Below are 16419 nucleotides of genomic sequence, written 5' to 3' on the forward strand. Positions count from 1 at the left end.
GTGGGATTGAACTCGGAACCATGTGGTTGGGAAGCAAGCTTCTTATCATACAAGCACACCTAAAGAGCTTGTTATCTCAATAAACGACCACATGGCCAAGGCCAGAGGAAAGCATATATATATATGTCTGTGTGAGAGTGTATCTGTGTGTGTCTGAGTGTGTGTGTGTGTATTTGTGTGTGCTTGTATGTGTGTGTGCGTGTGTGTATTAACCATTCCGTTCTATCAAATCCTATATTTTGAGTTCACCTCTGTTTCTGCAAATAAATGTAAGCAGATACGTATTTGTGTTGTTGTCGATATGCTTCATATGTTTTTGAGAATGTGCACAGATATTAGAAGTCTTTTTTGCTTACTTAATTAGACCAATGTCATTTGACAATACACACACACACACACACACCTCAATGAATGTAGTTTCACTGTTGGAAATTAAACTTAAGGTTTACTACACTTGACCTTTACATTTTAAAAAGTTTCCTTTTCTTGTTCTTAACATAAATGTCATGTGCGTCTCCTATTGTTTCCTTACATCTTGATTAATCTGACGAAACATTACTCTTCTATAAGTAACATATCCCACACGTCAGATTTATGACTAATTACTATAATACCATTATTAATTAAACTATCAGCTTGTGTAATGGCTTAAATTATCCACACATGACTAGTTATAATCATAAAATTCCTAAATTTATTCATATGACTTCTTTTCGGAAGTTATTCAATGAATTTATCTACTGAACATGTTGTTGTTGTTATTATTATTATTATCATCATCATCATTACTATTATCAATAAAATTAATACGCTAACGTTTTGCTTTTGTACGTACCTGTGGTGTGTGTCACACTTCAAAGAAGTGGCAAAGCGAGGGAGAGGAGGACAGAGAGGAAGTAAGAGAGAAAGAGAGAAGTGAGATGGGAAGATAGTGAAAGAGACAGTGAGTGGTGACGGCGTTCATCGCAAGAGGAGTAGATACACATACATATACACGTTATTAAATCAAAAGCGGAGGAGAAGAGGGACACAAAGGAAGTGAAAGAGAAAGAGAGAGAGAGAGAGAGAGAGAGAGAGAGAGAGAGAGAGGGAGGGAGAAAGAGAGATAGATATACTTAAATCAGTAGAGACACTCAGCAAATATTGGATGTCAATTTCACTTCTGAAGACAACTAAGACAATTCCAGTCAATTTCTTTATTAACCATGAGGTTGAGAAAAAGACCGGCCGATACGAGGACAGACAAAACACACATTGGGGTCAGGGTATCGAATGAGACGAAACGTATGAATAAACAAACAATTAAAATATATACAATTAAATGAGAATGAGTGATTTACAATGCGGTGAACCGGCAAGGAAGTCTGTGAGCTTCTCCCCGCGCTCCAGTCCGCCGCTCCTCCCGATTAGCTGGGCGAAATAATCGTGAAACACCTTGCACATCTTCTTGGGTTCGTTTATTGATCGACCATATGGGTCCGTCAAAAATCGAATGGTTGAGTTGTTGCCACGCTGGCTCTCTAACACCCGGGCCCATCCGGTCGCGTTGATCCTTCCTGTCTCATCGCACGGATCTTAGCCCTGACAATGCACCCTTTGTGTTTAGCTTTGAGATGTTGGTCGAGTGCCAGCCTCGCCGCTAACACTTTTGATGCACCACCTGGCCTCATTGCCTCGTCTAATGCCTTAACTAGTTCCTTTTCTACTTTGTTTCTAGCACTAGCTAATTCTTTGCTAAACCTAATCGACTCAAATTTCATGGTTCTTTTCAGCGCGTACCACCATTTGTTGATAATGGATACGGTTAACGCCCTCATTACTGTCTAATCTGCTTCCTGTAGGCTTCACAGTCCAATAGCGACTTGTTTAGCTTCCAGTAATCGGTACCTCGTCTACACATGCTATCTAGGTCGACCGTACAGGTCAAAGGACTGAAACAAGTAAAAGAATACCAGAAAACCGTTCCGTACCACTAAACCAAGAAGGTTCTTTGAATATGTACGATGTATTCTAAGGTTAAATAGTAATTCCGTTTACGTTTGTGTAACAAATATTTTGGTTTGATTATATAGTCATTGGTGTTACATTACTTTCTATATTCTGTAACTGTCACAATATACTTTTCTAGGCCTGAAATATTTGTTGGGGCGGGGGCCAGTTGATTAGATCGACCCCAGTACACAACTAGTACTTAGTTTATCGATCCCAAAAGACGAAAGGCAAAGTTGACCTCGGTAGAATTTGAAATCAGAACGTAAAGACAGATAGTCATAATATACAAACATTTCTCATGGCACTTACTATTCTCTTCATCTACAACTACCAACTTTCTTACATTCTAGTACTTTACTAGGTTCATGTTTATAACATTGTTCTGTATGTTCAAATCCTAGCTTTCTACATAGCTCCCAGTGGATTGGTCTCCCTAGATTGTCCTGTCTTTTTTTGTATTCTTTCTGCGCCAGCATGCTACATTCACTTACTGTATGAGTAACGCTTTCCTCTTTTGATTTGCATAATCTAAATTGAGAATCTACTTGGCTTTTTTTATCTTGGCTTTTATCCATTGATGCTTGACAAACTGACAAACTTTCTGTCTCCCTCTTCAGCTTTCCTTTCTGCAACCATAACCATATCTCACTACTACTATTTGCTGCAACTATCTTTGGGAATCTACCATGGAACGCCTTCTCCTGCCAGTCAGATAATTTCTGTTCGTTTTTCTGATTTTTACCTTCGTTTGGGGTTTTTGGTTTCCCTATGTCTTGCTGTGACTCTGGAAGCTTTTAATAAAGTTTCTTCACTATTACCTACATAGGAGTCTATATCTACTCTAGTTAACTACACGCAGTTTTCTACTCATATTAAACCTCTTCTGTCTTCCTTTCTAGTTAGGTATAATCTTGTTACTCCTGCCCTTGGATGGAATTCTCTATTCACATTAAATTTCTTCCCAGTTCTTCTATCTACCTTCGCTAATGCAGTGTTAGTCCAATATACAAAAGTTGATGAGTATCTAAGTAATGATACTGCGCAAGTATTTCCAGCCTTCACTAGATTCGGACTATTTAGCTTTGACTTCATTAGCTTCCTCACCCTGCTGATGTACTCCTCAATTTTCGTTTTCATTTCTGTAGTTAGTACTCTGTCAGATTCTAAAATTCCCAGATACTTACAACTCTCTACGCCTTTCAATGATTTTAATTTTTGGCTATTTGGCAATTGGATGCCTTCGCTGTTGACTATTTATCTCCTTCTCATGACTAATATTGCACACTTATCTATGCCAAATTCCATGCCTATATCTTTGCTGAAGAGTCTTACTGTCTGTATTAAAGAATTTATCTCTTGTTCATTCTTAGTAAAAATTTCAGATCATCAATGTAGAGCAAATGGTAAATTTTTCCATAAATCTTTCTGAACTAATCCCCGCCATTGCCTTCCGTAATACTAAACTAAGCGGGATCAAACACGAAACAAATATTAAAGGGGACCACGAGACCTCTTGCAAAACACTTCTTTTGATATTAACTATCCCTAAGAGTGTGTCACCTGAGTAGAGATCTACTTTCCATTTCTTCATGCTACAGCTAATTAATTCTCTTATGTTGTCTACTATACTGAATATACTCAAATATACGCTTATCTATGAGTGTGGGATCATATCATAGGCTTTCCTATTATCTATCAATGCTATTGTTAGGTTTTCCTATTGTTAGATTATTATTATTATTGAGTGAGAGAGCAGTTCATGCCATGAAAGTGACACTGGGGTAAAATATACGATCCCAATATACCCATCATGACTACCCGTCTGATAAGGGTATACCAGGCACATGCATCACAACCATATGTGCGCGACATGGTGATCTCATATCAAGATAAACAGCGCATGACCTTGCAGATGGGGCCCAGTTTTATTATTATTATTATTATTATTATTATTATTATTATTATTATTATTATTATTATTATTATTATTACCATAAATCCTCAAGTATAATCCGCATTTTTCCCCAAAATTTAAAGGTCAAAATCTCTAGTGCATACTATATACGTGGTTAAAAATGAAAAATATTTTCTAAGCAATGTTCGAGTCTCTATGAGTCCGGCAATGTATACGCAGACGCATTTTTTTTATGTCGGGCGCGAAAATACCTTAAGCTAAGCCTGAAAGCAATGAAATCATAAAAGTATCATCCCTAACTTGCAGTAAGCAACATTTATTAAAATAAAAGTATTCAGAACACAGAATAACATGTAACAAAAACAATTTGCAAACATATTTACATTCACATATAACAGTAAAGAACATCACCATTATTGTATCACGCATGCGCGAAAGTGTTCGTTCGACTAGGTGTTGCTGGCTTAATTACGCAAGAATTGTACTGAATAGTTTAGCGCTAAATGGCTTGTTCCTGAACGTCCATAATCAACGTTTCAGTTTTTCATTTCAAGTTCTCGGCCATCAACCAAAGCTAGCGGAATTCACATCCAAAAATTTTAGTTTGCTGTATTAATTTGTCACGCAGTTCCATTTATTTCCATTTGTTCATTTTGTTGTTCTTTCTAGTGTCCTTGTTGTAGTTACTATTATTATTATTATTATTATTATTATTATTATTATTATTATTATTATTATTATTATTATTATTATTATTATTATTATTATTATTATTATTATTATTATTATTATTATTATTATTATTATTATTATTATTATTCAGGGCTCCCTTAACATGTCGATATTTTTACAACTCCTGACTGAAAAGCATATACTAGAGGTGAGTTATTTCATTTATATGATCTTATTTTTATTTAAAGTTCTTTTAAAATAACTAAATTTGTTTTACATGGTTTCGATTTCAAGGCAAAAAAAAAGTGTAAAAAATTGCAGCCAGCCCAGTGATTCTGCCGACGATTCCAGCTTAAAAACAACAATAATTCTGACCTAAAGTCGCATTTGATAGTAAATATGTTGAAGACAGTAGTGGTGGAATGAACTCGATTTTGTGGATACCACAAGAAGGAAGGAGTCCTCAGCAGGATTTGAACTCAGAATATAAAAGATATCAATAATGCTGTAACAATTTCCATTGGCATTCTGCTCTGTTCCCTCTCACTTTCTTTAAATTCAGTGATGGTACTAACGTGCAAATCGTACATTCTTTTCAATGCTTCAAGGGGAACGAAAGGTTGCTGCTATATTTATATAGGCGCATTTTTGGTTGAAACTTTTGAAAATATCTTTACGTAAATGCTTTTGTACCGTAGTTTTGTACTCCAAGTTATTTACAAGATCGAACCGGTAAGACATTCCTTTTCGTCTGCAATCACACAGTTAGCTAAAGATAGTCCCAAAGACTTAGTGGGGCAAGATTGGTATCTAGACAAAATGAGTAATTTCTGATTTCCTGTTATCTTCTCCTTACCTGTTTGAAATCATTACACTGCGAGTATTGCATAATCATATACTATTGCCTCATCCCTGGGAGTAGAAATTGGTCAACATAGTTGTTGATGTTGTTGAAGATTAGAGGATTTGAAACAGTCAGGTGACAGGTACTTTTTTCAAGTAATTTGTCCTCAAATGTGACCCAGTTGTAATGGAGGTTCATAACAAAATATATGGAAAAATGTTAGTACTTAACAATCAATATTCTCTTCTCTGTAGGGTTCCAAGTTAATTTGTCCCACACTAATGTCTAATTTGATTATTTTCAATCTTCCAAAAAATGATGTCTAAAATGGGGAAAATTAGTAATAACTAATTTCAATAATTTCATCTCTTTCACTGCATGGTGCATAAATATATCAGTAAGTGAAAATCGTGAAGAAGCTATAGAGAAAATCGTGAAGAAGCTATAGAGAATATTTTATGTCGAGGATTTACTTACTCGTGAAGAAGCTATAGAGAAAATCGTGAAGAAGCTATAGAGAATATTTTATGTCGAGGATTTACTTACTCGTTTCATTAATTTCGTATCATATGCCATTTTTCCAAGATCCTCTTTCTCAAAGTATAAAATGCAATAAATATATCTCATTATGCCCCACCCCTCTTTTGTTTTTCTATTTCACAGTATTCATATTGTTGTCTCCAGAGAAGAGAAAAACGTACCTACGTGAGTTTAGAACCACATAATCGTACTACTTTCAGAACATGGTACTAGCAAATGCTATTTGAATAATTTTTTTTGATATTTGTACCAACTAGCAGAATTGCCCGGCGTTGCTCGGGGCTGAATTGCTTGAAAGTACTGTTAATAATTGCACTGAATTATGATGATTATTCAGGCAAGTATTGATATAAGTTTACGGTGGGAGATAAGGACTTAACGATCAAACGTGTGCCATTGCATTGTTTTGGGGGAACCAAATATCTGATGAGCATTATAGGGGCACCAACTTTAAGTTTGAGAAAGTGTGGTGGTAGTCCGGGGTGCTCAAAGGAATTGAGTACCTCTATTGGATAGTTGATGACGTCCTCTGCGTCAGGAGTTGTATCGATAGACTGATATACATAGACTTCCCCAGGAATGAGTATTAGCATTTCATCATTAATATGGTGAACAGTTTTATTCCTCGGGGCCAGTATAGCCTTTTGGCCAATCCAATCCATATTCTGATAATTAGCTTGTAGATCTGGGAACACTGCATCTCTGAGATCAGAAGGCGTCTTAACAAAGGTACAAATGGAATCGATGGCAATATTACCAGTTTCATCCCCTGGTATTTTGCCTTCGCCAAGTGCAAGGAGGGTGTGAGGAAATGCTGCTGATGTGATATTACGTCGCATATGAGCACGCATATTGGTGTGAAGTTTGAGAGTTACTTCCCTTTATTTAAAAAATATGCATTAAAATGGAAAAAATGATGGTAAATTATTTGTAAAGTCGTAGACTCATCGTAGACGCGCGCTAATACCCAGAAGGGCTCGATATGAATCACGACTATAAGATACCCGGTTTTGGTTAAACTGCATCGCAAAATGTGGGAGTAGTTAGGAATCTAAATCGGAATAGACAGACACACAACCTTTCTTTTATATATAAAGATTTTCGTCCTAAAAAACTTTGTATCGATTGAATGGTTACCTTTATGGAAATATATACACGCACATTATACATACATGTGTGTATAGATAAATATATAAATACATTTATACATCTATATACACTTTTGGGCGATCTTTCTTTTTCTTAGAGATAACTTTAGATCTTATTTTCGTCCTAAAAAACTTTGTATGGAGTGAATGGTTACTTCTATGGAAATATATACACACACGTTATGCATACATGTGTGCATAGATGAATATATAAATACATTTATATATCTATATACACTTTTGGGCGATCTTTCTGCTACTTAGAGATAACTTAAGATCTTATTTTCGTCCTAAAAACTTTGTGCGGAGTGAATGGTTACGTCTATGGAAGTATATACACACACATTATAATACATCTGTGTATAGATGAATATATAAATATATTTAAATATCTATATAGACTTTTGGGCGATCTTTCTGCTACTTGGATATACTTTAGATCTTATATTCGTCCTAAAAATCTTTCCTGTCACACACTCACACACACGCACACACACATACGCACCCTCGCACACACACACGCACACACACACACACACACACACTCACACACACACACACACACACACACGTTAGCTTACAATTTTATTTATATATTTGCGTGTCTATGTGTGTAAAGAGGAAGTGGGAGTAATTTGCAGAGTGAAATGGTAAAATATTTAGTTTTCTCGAATTTTTTCTGAAATGGGGGTGAAATTGAAAGAAATTTTGTATGCCATGACCGAATGGAAGTACTTTGAAAAATCATAGGTAAACTCTAATTGAAGAAATTGTGTGAGGAGTAAATCGTTATGTATTTATTTGTTTCTGTTTGCTGTGTTGTTTTTTTTTTTGAGTAGTGGTTTAAGGTACACTTGCAAAGAGAAATACTTTCACTTTAATCGTTGCACACTTGCAAAGAGAAAGGAGGAGAAATTAGGGTGATAGCATCAGTGAAGCAGGTCGCTCCGTTTGTGTGTGTGTGCGTGTGTGTGTACTGTAGCCCACACTAAGAAAAGCACTTCACTTACACACCAAAATGTGAGTTTTCTCGAAATTTTGCTTAATTGGGGTTGAAATTTGAAAAACTGGACCTGGCACGACCCGATGTATTCTACTCTTAAAAATGCTAGGTAAATTGTAATTGAAGAAATCCTATATTGTAGATTTCTATAAGAGACAAAGGAAGGCAGATAAAATCTGCCTTTTATAATAAGAGATAGCACTCCTAATAGTGCAATTTTTTAATATTTCATAGAAACAAAATCAACGGTATATATACCTTGTTTATGATTTTAAAGAGCTTTTGGTAAATGATCATGTACTATTATGGAAATCCCAATACTAACATGATAGATGCAGTACCTAGCAGAGCCAGTAGAGTTACTACACTAAGTACTTTGCTGTATCTAGTCAAGTTCCTTTATGTTTGGACTTCTATCGGAATCTTTGTCTCTAATAAAGGATAGTCTTTATTACAGAATGTATAACCTAGTTGGATATAACAGATAAAACTACTAATTTTTTTCATTTATTTGCGTACGTGTATGTGAGTGAGTGACTGAGTGACTGAGCGTGTCTATGTGTGTTTGTGTATGTATGCTATTTTAACAACTTCTCTGAACGCAAACATAAGTTCTTTAATCTTGATTTTTCTAAGCTCAATTGTTTTATTTTTTTTACTAAATTTCGCTTCCAAAAGAAAAAAGTACTGCATACTAATTTCTTGTTTCACTATAACCATATATCTGTTTATTTCTCTTTTGTTAAACGTTCAAGTAGAAAACATAGGGGGAAAATAGAGTAAATATAAGCAATAGCTAATTTTCAATCAGTTAATTAGATATCGCAATGTAGCTCTAGTAAATAGGAAGTGCATTGTATGATTTCCACATAAGATTGTAAAATAACAGAATAATGCAGTCGAAGATTCTGTCAGAAGATTCTGGTGTAAATAATTGTGAGAAACTGAAAATAAAAATGGAAATACAATACTTTCTTAATAGTTTTTCGGCATTGATTTGTTAATACTCTAATGTTGCTCGTCTTTTAGCATATTCTTTTAAATACCGTGGAAGCAGCTATTCCTGTTGTCGCAGATGCTTCGTTGCAGAATTTCTTAGGCCGCTTAAATTATCTGTCTGTCTGTGAATACTGAGATTTTAAATTTTACATGTATGCTTTTACAACTGTGCAAATTTCGCTTTCTTATTCCAGTTTTCTTTCTTCCTGTTTGTTTTTCATAATTATTTTTTTATCTTATGCAATTAGCACGGCATAGTTCAGTTTAGCACGAAAGAAACAGTATCACCTCTCTCAGAAAATTCCAAATGACCCACCAGTCACAGTTATTAGACTTATCTCTTAGGTCTGACACGAGCTTACAGGATAATTAATCCAGAGTTTATCCCATTTCAGTGGGGTATAAACGACCGAGAGCGCAATACTCCTCCCGAATCCCCAGCTGCTGTGTGTAATCTTTTTCAACAACTTGGACTGGAATTACACTCAGTGGAGTATTAAATTTTTTAAAACAGATATGCCGTCTCTTCTAGAAATCAAGCCACGATATTACGAGCGATAACGAGTCCAACAACCTAACCACTAGGCTACGTACTTCCACAGGTACCAGTAGTTTTAGTTCAGTGTCCTAAAAGAAACAAGATTGATTAACCTCAGTATGATGTTCACGACAAGTTATAAATTGCATCACATACGGACTGTGCAAAATAACTTGCAGCATACTTTGTTCTCTTCTCGATAGCGTCGACATTTTGTGTGGTGGTTGTTCACAATTTTAGGTAGGTTGCATGTGAGGTCAACACTAATATTTAAATGATTTGTTTAAATATTCTATTAAAGATTCCTAACATAACTGGTTGGAAATTTCGGTAAAACGTTATTCTAGAAAATATTTTTCAACTACAGGCACAAGACCTGCTATGTTGGAGGAAAGAGTGTAGTCGATTACATCAGCCCCAGTACTCAACTGGTATTTTTACTTTATCGGCCTGAAAAAGATGAATGACAAAGTCGACCTCAGAATGTATAACCGGAAGCAATACCACTAAATATTTTGTCTGGTGCCTTAATAATTATCTCACCTCACTGCCCTATCATGCTAGGTAATATATGAAACTAGCGCATCGTCACTGAAAAAGTAATAATTTATGTGTTACTTGATCTACAACTTAAGGTTGGTACTTTTTGTCGAGCATGATGCAAGGATGTTAAATAAGAAAAATGAAAGAGAGTGAGATACCAGCTTGCTGAATGAAGTAACTGCTATCAGCTATCCTGTGTCTTATAAAATAGTATAAAACCAAATACTGCATTAAGCTCTGGTAACATCACCTTGAATATCCTAAAAAATACCGTAATTTTGAAACCGCTGTCATACTCATAGTACTTCAAGGCATCTCAGAAGGTCCGGATGCTGTTTATTCTTTTTGGAGCTGCACAGTGTAAACTACGTGAAGAGACGAGTACTTTCTTCGGTATAGATCAGTACAGATTTGAGATACATTAGCTATCTATGGAGAAGAGCCACTAGATTTATTTACCTGCGATACCGGCTGTCACGAACAGACTGATTGTAGTTTGGCAGAAACATGGCCACTACTGACAGGTGAAAGGCCTCGAAAAATACCCTAGTTGATATATCTTCCTACTTGTGACTAGCCAGTTTCATAGTGTGAACCTAGATGCGGAAAAATTCGGCATTAGACTCATAACAGACTCTGGTCAAGAAATTGAGGCAGTAATTTGTGTTGTAGTGGATCTTCCTTTTCTTAGCTACTTCTCTGAAATTGCAATGTGTATTAACAATGTCTTCCTCTAGTTCTGAGTTAACACTTTCTTCTGAAAACGGCTACATCTCCCTCTCTCTCTTAATTTCTCTCTCAGATACGCACGTTGTATCTCTCTGTCTCTGTCTGTGTCTCTCTCTTTCAGAAATACACATTGTATCTCTGTCGGTCTGACTGTCTGTCTGTCTGCCTGTTTATCTTTCTTCCTTTTTTCTCCCTCTCGATCTATTTCTCTCTCTCTCTCTCTCTCTCTCTCTCGATCTGTTTCTATTTCTCTCTCTCTCTCTTTCTCTCTTTCTGTCAGAGAGTATAGGAAGCTCAGAACTGTCTAGCGTCGGGCCGATGGATTATAGAAGGTTCGGCTTCAAAATTGTAGATGCGTTTTTGTAAGCTTGGCATTTGAAAGAATGCACCACGAAGAAATAGCATTCACTTGAGTGGTTGTTACATTCCCGCCAAATTCTAGCGGTTGTGAACCTTATGACCGTCATCTTACTTTTTTTGTGCCCACCTAGTAGCTGCGTCAATGTACTAGGTGAATCCCCACATATTTCATATATTTTTTCTATAGGGATGCGTATTAAATAAAACAACTTAAAAACGTTTTTTTTTCAGCTTAAGTTTTTAATACCCTAAAACTTTATAATTTAAAATCCCACTATACAAAAAAGAAAATATTCTAGATCTTGGCTTCTAGAGTGTCTGTGCAGGCGTTTCACAGAAAGTGCCCAAAGTTTGTCTTCTCTCTCGGTAGGAAGGCTGAAATATGCATTACCAAAGTTGATTCTATAAAGAACTACTTATTCGCTCTTGTTGTGATAAACTCATTACAAACATTGCAAAATGCGCTTACTTGATGCTTGCAGATAAGTCTCTCCAATCAGGCAGCAGAACTAAACTGAACCGGTAAACCTAACGACAAGTATTTGTATTACTATTCATATTGGTGGAAAGGTTCGATAAATTAAGTTGATAGATTAAGTGCGGGGTTGATAAATTAAGTACTAGTTGCATGCTGGGATCGATTTAATCAATTGGCCCCCTCCTCCCAATTTTTTGGCCTTGTGCCTAGAGTAGAAAAGAATATAATGATGCGTACATATTTTATTCAGTTCTAATAATAAAACGTATATATACATTAATTTGTAGTACACTAAGTACTAAGAGTAGTTCAGCATTCTGGTTGGACCGTTGAAAGTTATGAGATGGAAGTGACTTTGAAATGGATAAAGACAAGTGGTGTAGGTTTGAGCGTGGCTGTGCGCCTGAGTCACGATTACACGTCAACCACTTGGACTGAGGAAGAAAGGTGTTAAGTCGCTATTTTTCATGGTTATCGTAAAATTATATTGGTCAGCAGTTTATATATCTTATTGGATAAAATATTAAAATAGCAAACTTACTATTAGTTGTATTGGCATCTGTTCGATTTGGGGGCAAATATTAATGGAATTGTAGTGATGCATCAAACATGACATTCCTTCAGGTTTATCAATATAAAACATGACATTTGCGTCGATACCAGTGAATTTACCGAATATAGGGGCGACAGTAAGACTAGTTCTGTTCCAAATATACTTCAACTTCTAAAACTTCAACATTAAAGCTGTCTGTATTATGGTGTATAGTTTTATCATTATGATAGTGATAAGCGATACCATTGAACCGTTCATCTCACAAAGAAGGAATTTTTTTCTTGTTATACTTCCTAATTGCATTATTGTAGTACGCACACGACTGAGCCGGAGCTGGCTAATAGAACCGGATTTTGAATCTTCCTTATGTTTTTTTTTCTTTTTAATGAGAACCGGTCGCTAACCTTCCACGAATATTTTTGCCACAGCAAAATTTGTCTTATTTATTTTTGTCGTAAACACATTTGCTGTAATACTCTTTGACATAAGTATTTTCGTTCAAAACATTTTCATCATAAGATATGTCATGTATATTTTCTATAATATCAAACACAAAACTACATCCTGTTTAAACTTACATGCTGTGCTGGAATAGTGTGTCTTTCTCAGAAATAAAGTTTGTCAAGTTAAAAAATATATCAATTACACTAATAACGTGTTTTCCTTCTTCAATAATTTAATTCAGTCTTCTTTATTTTTGTTAGCCTTTTGTCATATTTCAAACCATACTACTTCTTCAAACAAACGAATTTTTTTAATAACATATCACTTCATAAAAATCACTTCAAACAGCACAGACAATTCAGTTAGTTTCCAATGTTTTGAAACGAAAATATAATAGGTTCTTTTGTACATTCTTGAACGCTTTATATGTGTGTAAAATTGTGTGTTTTTCTTGTATGTTTTCACTCCACCTTGCACAATAGTGTATCTATCTCATAATATTGTAATATTATCATATCTGTATATAAGTGTTTCACTGAGGTGACGCTCCATTCCAGCTTTCTGTTTAACAACATCAATCCCACACTACTATTTACGTAACTATTTATCTCCATATATGCTTTCTTGAAGTATTGTTCTTACTTAGCTTTATGTCCAACTCCATCCATTCAACTACCTAAATTTATTTCCGTCTCCTTGTGTTGTAAAATTATTGTGCTTATCTACTTACCTATACAAAATTCTGATATTCTTAACATAGCCTTCTTCCCTTCTAACCCCTCACCATCCAGCACTGCCTCATTGCCTATTCACTTACTAAAATTTAAGTTATTCTGTATTCTCCTTTCTCGTATAAAGAGAACAAAACCATACAATGTGAAAGTCTACACATCTCACGACAAATCCATTCCTTTCATTTCGCTTGAACTATATATTCACCGATTTTTGCTATTACCCATGACACGTTGTTGGAAAATATTACTATAATAAACAGAACTAAGTTATGCAACCAATTTTAAATTCCTTAAAAATAAAATATTTGAAGAATCGATGTATTAGTGTTGATGTATCCCAATTTAAAGAATCGAATTTCTGCTTTTAATGTCTCCTGCTAATAATGTTAAAGCTTATTAAAGCTTCGATGATTTCGTGATTAGAACACCAAATTAATTCGAAAATGTTTTCATTATCGAAACTTTTCGTTCCTTAACAACGATATTGTTGAGCATTATATATATATATATATATATATATATATATATGTTTATGTTTTTAATGTTGAATTATAATAAAAACAATTTTAGATAATACTGAAGAATTACACAATACTTTTTACAGGGTACATAATTATTAGTCTTTTACTGTATGACCGATGAAAGCAACCAGTCCGAAGTTTCGAAGTTTCTGTCAATAGCGTTTTTGTAAAAGAATAATAACTCTCTCTCTCTCTCTCTCTCTCTCTCTCTCTCTCTCTCTGTATACACACACACACATACACACAGATTCCTCTCTCTATAGACACCCGAACATGTTCACAGAAGCAAAAACGCAGATACTGAGGTATAAAAACTCCCGCATCGATGACCACACACAAGTAAGACTCAGACACACGCCTGCATGAGTAGACCATGGTAGTTACCTTGTGCTGGCAAACAAAGAGAAGTAACATACATATTAATAACACATTCATTTTTATAACACAGAATAATGATTTCCATAATGCACTATACGTTTAGCACGGTCAATTAATGCATGGTAAGTTTATGCGCATTAAGTGGATTAACAGTCCATAATGATATGGTCATTGTATACATATTAATAGAATAAAGTGTCCACAACATTAGAGTCTGATTTGTTTGTATTCAACGATTCAGTGTTGCTGAGTTGGTGTTCTGTTTATCGCTCGGGAGACAGTGCTTTGGGACGTGTACAAATATGCATAGTATCCACTTTGAACAAAATAAAATGCCCGAGGTGCATGTTTTTTACGTTTATACCAGGTGTTTTCATTTGAGGAGAGATTTGGTTAACTGGTGAAACGGTGTAACTTTGTAAACAGAAGAATGCGACATAGATGTCAATAATACGACATTAATTTCTATAACAATGCATAGTGATGGCCATAATACATTACACGTTTAGCACGGTCAATAATTGCGCGGTCAGTTTATGCGTATTAAGTGGTTTAACAGTCCATTATGGTGTGGTCACTGTACACTTATTAATTTAATAAACAATCCATAACACTACAGTCAGATTAGCTTGCTCACCACACCATAGCGCTCTGTTTATCGCACAGGAAAAAAAAATATATATACATATATATACGAGGGGCGTTCAATAAGTAATGCCTCTGACCCACTTCCCATTGCAGTAGAGCAATGACACTTGGCACAGTTATTAGTCTTTTCCTACATAGGAAGTACCCAGAGTTATGCATTTCTCCCATCGTTTGATACAGCTCTGGAGACCGTTTTTGTAGAAGACCCCAGCTTGGCCCTCCAACCACGACGTGACTTCAGAAATCAAGGCTGCATCATCTGGGAAACGCTTTCCTTTCAAAATCAACTTCATGGCTAGGAAGAGGTGAAAATCAGAAGGTGCAAGGGGAGGAGTTCATAGCTGCACGCCTGTGCTTCTGATCTGGCGACACGCGAGTTGTGGACCGGAGCGTTGTCCTGCAGGAGGAGGATGCCTTTGCTGATCTTGCCCCGCCTCTTGATTTTGATAGCTTCTCTTAATTTCCTCAAAAGTGAAGCATAATAGGCTCCTGTAATTGTGGTACCCTTTGCCAGGAAATCTGTCATCACTACTCCGTCCTGGTCCCAGAAGACTGTGAGCATAACCTTGTCAGCGGAGGGCTGCACCCTTGCCTTCTTTGGAGGAGGTGAGTCACGGTGCTTTCACTGCATTGACTGGGCTTTGGTCTATGGATCATAGTGATGGACCCAGGTTTTATCCTGTGTGATCAGTCTTTTGAAAAATTTTTACTCATCTTCTTGGCACATCTCCAAATTCATCCTCGAGCACTCAACGCGTTCTTGCTTCTGGAAAGGTGTGAGCAACCTGGAAATCCATCTGGCAGACACCTTTTGCATATGCAAATGGTCATGAATGATAGTTTCCACAGACCCGGTACTAATATTGACCTTATGAGCTATTTGGCGAATATTTATGCGTTGACCTTCCAAAATGGCAGCCTCAACTTGACGGACAGACGTCTCATCAACGGCAGAAGGGGCGACCAGATCTGGGAGCTGTTTCCACAGAGTTTCGACTATGTTTGAATTCACAATGCCAGCGTTTTACAAGGTCATATGATGGGGCATCATCACCATAAGTTACTTTCATTTCATCAAAAGTCTCCCGTGGTGTGCGTCCTTTCAAATACAGAAACCAGAACACTGCTTGACACTCAATAGGCTCCATTTCACACTTGACTCAGTTCAAACAGCTGTAAATCAGAAACCACAATTGGTTCAGAGTTGTAATTCGCCACTTAATCTATAGAGGTATAAATAAGTGAACATGCAAAGTTTCAGCTAGATCAAATAACTGCAAGTGGGTCAGGGGCATTACTTATTGAACGCCCCTCGTATAATTATATATTCTCTCTTGCATTATATTGTGAGCTACATTAAGAAGTTTTAACCGAAGATGA

General features: G+C 36.0%; 1 protein-coding gene across 2 annotated transcripts in view; it reads left to right on the top strand.

Annotated features, from left to right (window-relative positions):
- The window catches only part of LOC115232661, a 442239-nt gene that overhangs the window by 137621 nt on the left and 288199 nt on the right, over window positions 1–16419 (top strand). The window contains exon 2 of one of the 2 annotated variants that reach the window (XM_029802677.2): window positions 4731–4787. The exons of the other annotated variant lie outside the window; for it this stretch is intronic. The gene's annotated coding sequence lies outside the window, so the exon portion shown is untranslated. The remainder of the gene's footprint in view (window positions 1–4730; window positions 4788–16419) is intronic. 2 annotated transcript variants of the gene reach the window in all.

The sequence above is a fragment of the Octopus sinensis genome, linkage group LG2 (assembly GCF_006345805.1).
Source record: "Octopus sinensis linkage group LG2, ASM634580v1, whole genome shotgun sequence".
Taxonomy (NCBI): Eukaryota; Metazoa; Mollusca; class Cephalopoda; order Octopoda; family Octopodidae; genus Octopus; species Octopus sinensis.